This window comes from Pyrgilauda ruficollis, unplaced genomic scaffold (genome assembly GCF_017590135.1).
Source record: "Pyrgilauda ruficollis isolate IOZ18807 unplaced genomic scaffold, ASM1759013v1 scaffold123, whole genome shotgun sequence".
Lineage (NCBI taxonomy): Eukaryota > Metazoa > Chordata > Aves > Passeriformes > Passeridae > Pyrgilauda > Pyrgilauda ruficollis.
This window is the reverse complement of record NW_024510655.1, coordinates 1,172,195-1,182,554: the sequence shown is the minus strand read 5'-3', so window position 1 is coordinate 1,182,554 and position 10,360 is coordinate 1,172,195.

Genomic DNA, 10,360 nt, shown 5'->3' with positions numbered 1-10,360 from the left:
TGCAAGTGCTGGGCATTGTTCTACTGGTTTTAATAATGGTTCCTATAATAGTTTGCTTGCTCCACTTCCTTCTATAAATTAGCTCATTGTGGCCGCCGCTCTCTTCACAGAGAGTAGCAGGCACAACTTCCAATGAATTTTTCCTGGGGAAGGCAATGAAAAGCTCAGAGAAGAAGAGAAAATAATTCTTACCTCTATTCACTGCTCCTGTTGTTTTTGCACATGTGGAATGTGTTATGGAGATTGTTTACCAAAAGTGATTTGGTTAATTGGACACCGGTGAAAGTTATTTTGAGTGATTAGCCAGTCACTCAAAGCTGTGTCCTGTCTGTCTCAGACAGTCATGGGCTTTTCTTTAGTAGTATAGTATAGTATCTTTTTAGTATGTAATTTAATATAGTATTAGTGTAATATAGTATAGCTTAATAAAGCAATTGTTCAGCATTCTGAATCATGGAGTCAGAGCATGTCACTCCCTGCTAGGGCGTCGCCTTTCTACAATAGCTCATAATATAACAATTAGCTTAAGCATCTAATAATCATTAACCTGTTGTTGGTGTATCTAAATTCAATATGAATTGGTTCTAACCCTCAGCTAAAATCTTAACCCTTTTAAAATCATGATTCACTGGGCAGGGGGAGCTGCTCTCCACCAGTGGCTGAATCCCCTCCTTCCTGTGCTGCCCACACTGCTGGGAGTGTAGCCGAGGACATGGGTACTTTCTGGGCCAGTGCAGGGAGAGGTGTCCTCTGATTCTTATCCTGTCAGTGTCTTATCCTCTTAGCTTACTTGTCAGCCCAGCAAACCTGTATCTGTAGGGTCTCTAGGTATTCTATAGGGTCTCTGAGGAGCTGGCCAGGCTCAAACACAGGTGAAGGAAGCTGGAACCCCTTGCTTGGTCACCTCATACAGCTGCTTTCCTGCCCTAAATATTTTTTCTAGCTCCCCCAGGGTGTGACAGATTGCTGGGAGGAAGAGTGGAGCAGGATGTGGCTGGGGGATGTCTCACCTCTCACCACAAAGTCCAGGGTGTTGCTGACAGCAGACCATTCTCTCGAAGCGTTGAAGGTGTAGCACTGGCAGCTGTAGCGGCCGCTGTCACCTTTCTGCACCAGGGAGAGGTTGTAGTCACCTCGTTCCCTGGGGAGCAGCTGGGCTCGGATCTGGCCCTCCAGGTACAGGAAACAGCCGGTGATGGGGTGTGTGGGGGTGCAGCGGAACATCACGTCAGCTCCCACAGTCACCTCGTGCCCAGGCAGGACAGAGAGGTCGGGTCTGGGCAGATGGAGTTCTGTGGGCACAGGAGAGGGCATGAGAAGGTGCAGAGGGCTTTGATGTGGTGCCAGCAGCACCAGGATCTCTGTGAAGCCACCAGCTGGCTCAGGCAGAGGTGAAGATGGTCCCCACCTCTCCAAGCCAGGGAAGAGGAGGAAGAGCGCTGCTGATCATGTAGACATGGAAGCCAAGTGGCTGTGTACATCCTGGTGTGCCACTGGGGTGTGTGACCCCATAAGAGGGGAAACAGCACATCCCTCACCTGCATCACTATGGTCATACTCCTATTGCCAGGTAGCCCCCACAGCTGCATCCCCGTGGCTATGGCCTGATGCCCCTGGACCTGTATAACTGTATCCCCATGTCCCTGCCCCATAGCCATGGTCCCCTCACCACCCATGAATGTGTTCCTGCTCCTCTGCATCTGCTATTTCTGAGACAAAAAGCCACATTCCTGTGTGTGCAGCAGGGAATCAAAACTGTTGGGCCAAGAGGAGGTGCCAGGGCTTTAGTGCAGGGGGCAGAGCAGAGCGCTGGGCGCCAGGCACCGGGCAGCAGCAGCAGCTCCAGGAGTGGGCAGGGGTCCCCGCAGTGCCCACCATGGCCCCCGAGCAGCCAAAGGCGTGAGTGGGTCTGGGGGTGTCACTGGGGGTTTGTGGGGGGACACAGGGCGTGGCTGGAGTGTCCTGGAGGTCAAGGGGGGCTGTTGGTGGGGCAGGGGCTCAAGGGGTGCTGGGGAGAACTGAAGGGTGACTGAGGGAGGTGGAGACTGCAGCAGTCAGGGCTCACAGGGAGGGGTTTTCAGGGGCTGCTGGATGTCTTGGTTTTGACTGGGAGAGAGAGAATTTTCTCCCCAGAAGCTGTGTTTGGGATTTGAAGTGAGAACAACATTGGTATCACACTGAATTGGAGCCCCGTTGAGCTCACTCCAAGTCAAGGACTTTTCAATGTCCCATGCTCTGCCAGCAAAGGGGAGCATGGCCAGGAAACCCGACCCCCAAATGGACCACAGAACCTCTCGCCCAGTACAGAAACTGGGAGGGGGCTGGCCAGGAGCCACTGACTGCTACTGGGGAACAGGCTGAGCATTGGTCAGTGGGTGATGAGCGACTACAGGGCACTGCTGGTTTCTCTCAGGTTTTATTCTGTTCTCTCTCCTTCCCATTACTATTCTTAACAGTAGTAGCAGCAGTAATGTCAATATATTTAGCCTTGTTTCAGTTATTTAACTATTCTTATCTCCATTCGTGGGTTTTACCTTTTCTGGATTCTCTCCCCCATCTCACCAGAGCAGCGAGCAGCTGTGTGGGACTGCGTTTCTGGCTGGGGTTAAACCACGACAGTCCTTATTGGTGCTCAACTGGGGCACAAAGAGTTGAGATAACAACAGATCTGAGGAGAGTGTGTTAAAACGAAGTTGTTGGGAACATCTCTCATATTTATTTAATAGCTGTGGGTCACAGTTTGCTCTCGGAGTTCCTGCCCGTGCACTCACATGTGCATTTAATAAAACCCTTCCTGGTGTGTGTGGTCCCGTGGGAATGCTCATCCTCCCTGGCTCTGGGCTATTATCATTCTGTTGTGGTTGGTAACACGGGGCTGTGGTACGAGAGGGCGGCTGGAGCTGAATCGAAGCTGCGGGCGGTGCTCAGCATTGCCGCTCCCGCTGGGCTTCGGGAGCCATCCGGTGGGAACTGTCAGTAATTGCACCTTTAGGCTTTTCTCCTGCGAGAGCCAAGCCATGAGACAAACCTTCCAGAGTGGTCTTGCCTTTCCCCTTCCCCTTCCCCTTCCCCATACTCTGTGGTTACCCAGACCCTCAGGACAGTTTAACCCCTGCCTGCAGCTCATCCCATAAAGAACTTGCTGTTCTCAGTGGGGAAGAATCAAAAAGAAAAGGTAAAACCGCTGAACTGACACCAGAACAGTTAAATAATTGAAATAAAACTAAATATATTGATGTTACTGCTGCTACTAATAATAATGGGAAGGAGAGAGAATGGAATAAAACCCAAGAGAAACCAGCAATGCCCAATAGCTGCTCACGCCCCACTGACCAATGCCCCACCCATCCCGCAGCAGTGATTGGTTACTCCTGGCCAACCCCCTCCCAATCCCCTTTGCAGTGGGTGGCTCAGGTGAGCTGAAGAGTGCCCCCATTGACTCCCCACACTCCCCCCACTCTCACACAGTCAGACCGGGTTTCCCACAGCAGAGTCTCACGTGTCTTGTTCCACAAAACAATTTATTTGCAGCGCAGGAACACAGATACAGCTCGAGCCGGTGCCTCCAGGGAGGGACCTTGAACCCCTGGGCTGTTACGCCTTCACAGTCCGAGCACAGCAAAGTCTCAGCTCTTCCTCCCGAGGCCTGGCATCTGCCCTGTCTCTGAGTGGCCACTGACCTGGCTGTGCCACAGGTTTTCGGGCTCTTTGTCCTGCCCAGAGTCAGCAGGTCATGGGCTTTTTCCTCGGGCTCCGGCCAGCCAGGGCTCAGCCTGGAGCTGGCAGTGCAGCTGCACCCTGAGCTGCCTGCACCAGGTGTATTCCTCAGCACCTGTGCTTTGCAGCTGCCGAGGAGTTGCACGCAGGGTCTCCTACTCGGCCTCCGGGGCCGCACGCTGGAGCTGCCGGCGCTGCCCAAGCGCTGCCCCAGGTGCGGGTGCGTGTGAACGCGCCGTGGGGCTCACGGCCCTCGTGGCTGAGCAGGACATGTGCACAGGGAAGCTGGGGCACAGCCGATGCTGCTCCTCCCCTGGCCGAGACGGAGATGAGCTGCAGCTGGAGCGTGTGCCAGAAACGGCTTTGGGAGCAGAGGAACACCGTCCCTGGGCTGCGCCTCTCGCTGCTCCCCAGAGCCCCGTGGTGATCAATCACTGCACCTGCAACAGATTGCTCTGCCTGTCTCTTGCCTTTGTGCAAAAAGCGAGGCTGCCAGGGCTCTGCAGTGTAAAAGCTGCCCCAAGGAACCAGACAGGCTGGAGCAATGGGCACCAGAGACCTCACCAAATCCAGCCAAGAAGGGGTAGGAAGTGAGAGTGTAACCAAACAGGAAAAAAGAAACTTATCCAATACCAATTTGATGTGAATAAGCAGACACTTCTTTATTCAGGTGCTAGGAACACAGGGATAACTCCTCTGGAAATGTGTTACACTTAACAAACAAAACCTATCCATTTTATATACTTTTTCTGCTGAATCATCATTATGTGCATTCTTTTACATACTGCGCATATTATGCCCACTCTTAAATTTAACCTTTACATTGATTGGTTCTAATAGTCAATAACTTCATCAATATTCTTATTCTAAAACAATCATTAGTCATCTCTCCTGAGGTCTACTGACTGGAATCCTTAATATTAAAATCAAGATGGGAAGGATAGTGGGTTTCCAAGCAGTGTTACTGGTAAGCATGACTGCAACAGAAGGAGCCAGTAACTTCCTGGAGAGGTTTCTACAGTTACATTCCAAACACAGCACTCCTGATATTTCTATTCCTTGTATTTTACAACTGTCTACTTATAATCATAGCTAACCCTTTTATATTATCTGACTATTTGATCAAAACATTCATAACAAAAGCAGACAGGAGCAGCAGAAGCCAGGGCAGGGGAGACTGGGAAGGCGGCAGAGGGATGTCTGGGCTGAAGGGGATCCTGAGGAAAGGGGAGGAGAGGGCTTTCCCTCAGCCCGTGCTTCTCTTCTGTTTCTCAAAACCTGACCAAGGAATCTCATGTTGCCAGGGATGGGCCAAATATCCAGTTCGCTGCAATTTCCCCAGTTGTAGCTGCTTCGCCATGACAGGGAAGAAGGTCTAAAAAGGGAGATGGGGAAAAGCAGCCCCCAGACTGGGCATCTTTGGAGCGGCAATTCCTCCCATTCCTTCCTGTTGGTGAGGAAGCTTTGCCTGACAGAATGACATGACAGGGAGGGGGGAAGGGGCCTGTGGACAGGAGCTCTTGTTATGGACAAACGAGGCCAGACACTCTTCAGAGACAAAGGATCTCGTTTATTTAAAAAGAGCTACAGGAGACAGAAGGCCCGGGATAGGCTCAGACCCCCACATAACAAGCCAAAAAAATAACAGTGTGTCTACCCAACAAACACACTGGGCTCTCCAGGAAGCAAATTCCTCAAAAGAGCCCCGAACTCAACTGAACTTCCATTTTTATAACTCCCCTTTGGGTCCAGGATTGGTGGGTTTTGGATCCACATGGTGATTGGCTTGTTTCTGGTGTTCCTATTGGTCTTTACTGTCATTCATTTCTGAGCAATCATTTCCGCGGAGCGTCAAATGATTGGATGAAAGACCTAACCAATCTCCTTCTGCAGCGCTGGCTTTATTGTGCTGACTCTGTTTCTGGATGTTATTCTGCCCCTTTGGACCATCCCCCCGCTATATCCTGGACCCTTTAGAACTTGGAAAGAACAGTGACTAACCCCCTTAAAACAATAACTCCCCTTCCCAAGGTTACAATAATCAAATCAACCTTCATTCAATACAAACTGACTCTCACTTACAACACTCTCACAGCTGGGTCACACGGACGGGGTGGCCCACAGGGCTGTCCAAAGAGGCCTCCAGGTGGGCCCCCCTCCCCCAGGTGTGGTGGGCAGTTTCTGTGTGACACAATGTCAGCGCGGTGATGTGACAATGCGGTGATGTGACATCACCATGATGTAACAATGCCCTATCGCTGGGAAACCTCTGGAGCTCACGTGGGATCGAGAGCTCTTGGAAGGAGCTGTGGAGCACTGCTCAGCATCACAGCACCACGAGAGCCCTTGGAAGGAGCTGTGGAGCTCCATCTCACTGCTGGTGTCCTGCCAAAAAGCAGAGGCACTGCTGAGTGCATTGAGAATTACAGGGAGGAGAGCAGTGTGCTGATAGAGACAGCTTAGCCGGTGAGCCTGGGGCTTGGGGGTCTGCTCTAGTGACTCAGGACCCTCAAGACCCTCAGCTCCTTCTCTTGCACCACCTGTGCAGGAGGCTTATTGAGCTACTGCCCAAGTGTCTGTGTCTTCCCAGCTCAGCCCCAGAACTCCTGGGATACTGAGCAACCAGGCTGATGGATTACCTGCTGGACCTCCCACTCGGAGTCAAGATCTATGTGAAGCCCACGTCCAAGTCTGTCTTCTGCAGGGGAAAGCTGGGGGAAAAGGTAAAGGAATTAAAAGAGTTCAGAAAAGCTCTCCCCTTTCATGGGGCCCCCATCATGCACAGTAGTTCTTGTGGCCACCTCCTCTACAGCAGGAGCTGCAGCCCTACAGTCAGGCAGGGCTGGGCAGCAGGGGGAAGCTCCAGGCTCCCTGGAACACAGAGAAGCACTTGTCAGTCTCCTCACTGATTTTGGGCACTGTACATGTGTGTGGCTGGATCTCTGCTGACAGCAGGCAGCTGTGTTTGTCCTGGTGCCAGGGCAATGAGCCCCTCCAGCTCATCCTGCCATGTCGAGCCAGGCTCTGGTGCACCTTTGAGGGAAACTCCCACCTTCTCCTGCTGATTCTGTTGGCATATTTGGAAGAGCTTGGGTTTCTCTGTTTGGGGAATGCACACACTGTCCTCCCCCTCCTCCTCCTCCAGCTTGCACTGTACTTTCCCAAGGCAGAGACTTGCCAGAGGCCAAGGCAGAGGCAGCTGACACAGCCCTGGAGCCTGCCTAACCCAAGGAGACTGATTTCATCCACTCTCCACTGGCTGCATTTGAAGCACGGGGCCTGACCTTTTCAGTTGGAATGTTCACTTGTGGATGGGTCAGCAGTTCTTCCTGATGGCCTAAGGTGTCCATTTGCTGCTGGGGTTGGTCTTCTCTCCCTCAGCCCATCCCATCACAGCCCAGCCTGGCCCAGCATGGCCCTGCAGTCTTCTCTGAGGGTCTCCATGTCTTCAGAAGGATGGAGAAGAGTATTGGTCTTCAAAGTACCTTGCTCTTCTCACAAGTACTGCATGGCATCTCTCTGCTGCTCTCCTGCCTCCTTCATACTCTGAGAAATGTCTCTTACAGCTTCACTGGGAATGTCCTTCTTACAATCTGGACGATCCCTATGGCCACCACCTGAACCTGCAATACAACTGCCTGCATGACCCCCATCTTCAGGGCTACCACAAGCGCAAGGACATCTTGCAGATGCTGAAGAGACAGGGCTGAAAGCTTCTGAGCCAGGGAGGGCAGCCAGGAGGAAGGAGAAGCCTGTTGATGGAGAAACCACCCAAGCCGACAAATCCAAGGAAGCTGAAACAGACAGAACACGTTTACACGCTTGCCTTGACAATCTCACCATCCAAGTTATTAAGAATGTTCACTGCTTCTTAAAATCCATGATAGCTTTTCAGTTTGGAGAAGACGTCAGCTGTGAGTACACGAAAATCCTGAAGCTTCCCAAGGGTAAGGTCTCCAACAGACAGATGCAGCCAGGATTCCCTGGGGTATCCAAAGAACAGAGCCAGGAAGCAAGTACAGGAGTAAAGCTGCCTGCCTTAGGACCACAGCTCCATGCAAAAACAACTGGCTATGCCAAAACCATGGAGACTGAGAATCCTGCAGTGGTGAAGGGGAGCTTTGTGAGAGAAAGGAGTCCAGCAAGCTCAGGCAACACTTTGGACATAAGGACCATGGCAAATTGGATTGTTCAGTCTGTGTTGGAGCAGGCTGTTCGGCATAGGCATGCACCAACCTGCAGACAGAATTTTCAATGACCTGTCCCAAACCCAGCCATATCCCATGGTGGAGAGGAGAGCTGTGCTGCTGAGGACACTCTCCCCTCCTTGGACCCACAGTTTTCCCAACAGCCCATCCCTCCAGAGGATCCAAAGCCCCCTGCACAGGCCAGAGCACGGCGCAGATCAGTGCACCTAAAGTTCATCTGAGGCAAGTGAGGCATGTGGCAGGAGAGCTGAAGGGCCTCTAGACATCAAACCTCACAGCTTTGTTCCATCAATAAAGTGTTTACTCCCAAGGCCTTGCTTGTGATTCCTCCAAACCAGGCCAAACTGCATCCATGCATTTTCCCTGTTCCGCCATATCTCCCCTCCCAATCTCCTCCCACAACCTGCCCAGAAGTCTCCAGGATCCCCCAGGACCTCCCCAGAGCCACCCAGGACCCTCCCAGAACCATCTACCCTCCTATATCTCCCACCCAGGTCTCTGTACTACCCATATGCCTCCCATATATGTCTTCCCTCCAGGATCTCCAGGACTTCCTGAATCCCCCCAAGGAGTCCTCAGCTCCCTGTGCCTGTCATATCTCTCCCATATCTCCTCTCCATGACACCCCCAGTATCCCCCCCATTTTCTCACCCATATATCCACTCGGGACCCCCTAGCTTCCTGTATCCCCTCATATTCCCCCCCATATCTCCCCTTATTTCCCCTACCAGACCCCTGAAGGACCCCCTCAGCCCCCTCCAGATAGTCCCACATTCCCCTAGCCCTGCCCCAGGACTGCCCCAGGATGACTTGTACCTGATGGTGGAGAGCCAGTGTCCCCCATATCTCCCCTCACAGAGCCCCCAGGATCCTCCCCAGATCCCCCCAGCAGTGGAGTGCCACCCACAGGACGAGGGTGGGTGGGGGGTGGAAGACCATGGAGTAGCTGGTGGTGGGCAGGGGGCTTCCCCCCCCAAGCCCCAACCACTCCCAAGGGCCCCCCCTCACAGCAGGAACTGGAACAGCTCTGAGAAGAAAATGCCTTCATATGTGTGGCCTGGGGAGGTGACCCCAAAATCAAGGGGTCCCTAAAATCAGGAAGGGACCCTGGACCCTAAGAAGCTGGGACCCCTAAAGCCCCACCCAGATAAAAGGAGAAAATGGCCTCAGCTCTGTGCCCCCCCCCCCACAAAAAATCAGGAGGGGCCCCAAAACCAGCCCCCTCCCCACCTCAGATATAGAGCAAGTCACCCACCAGCCACTTCAGCCCATATCTCCCCTATTCCAAATTTCCTCCAGCCCCCCAAATTCCCCTGAAGGTCTCCCAGCCCATTCAGCCCTCCCCAAAGTTCCCCAGACCTCCCCTTTGACTCTCTAAAGCTCCCCCCCATCTCCAAACAAGTAGATCCAGTTGTCTCCCAGCCCCTCAAAACCACCCAACTACCCCTCCCCAAATTCCTCCAGCACCTCCAACCCCCCCAGCCCTGCCCTGTCCTGTAGAACCCCAAAACTTTCCCTAAACACCCCTAGAACTCCCCTCAGTGCTCCTCCTGACCTCCAATCACGTAGAGCTGCCAACCCCAGCCCCCAGACACCACCATCTTGCCCCCATTCTGAATTTTCCCTGACTCCCCCAAACTCCCCAGGACCCCTGGTCTTGTAGCTGCCCCAAATCCCCCCAGGATTCACCCAGGACCCCCTGAGCCCCCTCCCCACCTCCAAAGACATAGAGCTACTCATCCACTAGTGCAGCAAGGGTTGGGGGTCTCTGGGGAGGTTTTGGGGGTCTGGGGAAGGTGACACGAGAGTTTGGGGGGCTGCACTTAGCTTTAAGTAGACTCTGGGTGGAAAAGTTGTTATAGATAGATAACGTGATGGATTGGCTTTTGCAACTAAGGGATGAAAATTGTATATATGTTAAAAGATATGTAGTTATGTTATCATAGTATTGGTGTTTAGACATCCTCTGTTCTCCCCACAGTCCACTTCCTCCCGCAGTATTATTGCTGCCAGACAGCCTTGGTTGTGAAGTTCTTGTGAAGGGAGGCCATGTACGTGTCCCTTGCGTGGGATGGGAAAAGCCTGTTGCTAGCGAGCACAGCATGACAGCACCTCACCTCCAGTCAAGTGGCAAGAAAGTCTCCACCAATAGACGGTGTAGAAGAGTTGACAGACAGACTTTGGGAGGGGCCAGGATTGGCTGACACAACCCCCAGGAACTGAAATATTTGTTGATGAGCACATGGCGGTTTCGTTCCCTGCTCACAACTCTGCAATTTCTCCTTATTCAGTCTTGTGAGAAACAGAGTTGAGGATAAAGAATTTTTTCTAAATTTTAATAACGGATAAAATAAGAGACAAAAATCCAGTGCTGGGGTGCTCCTGGCCAACAGCCAAAGAATACACTGGTATATACAGACAGTGTTATTTTTATA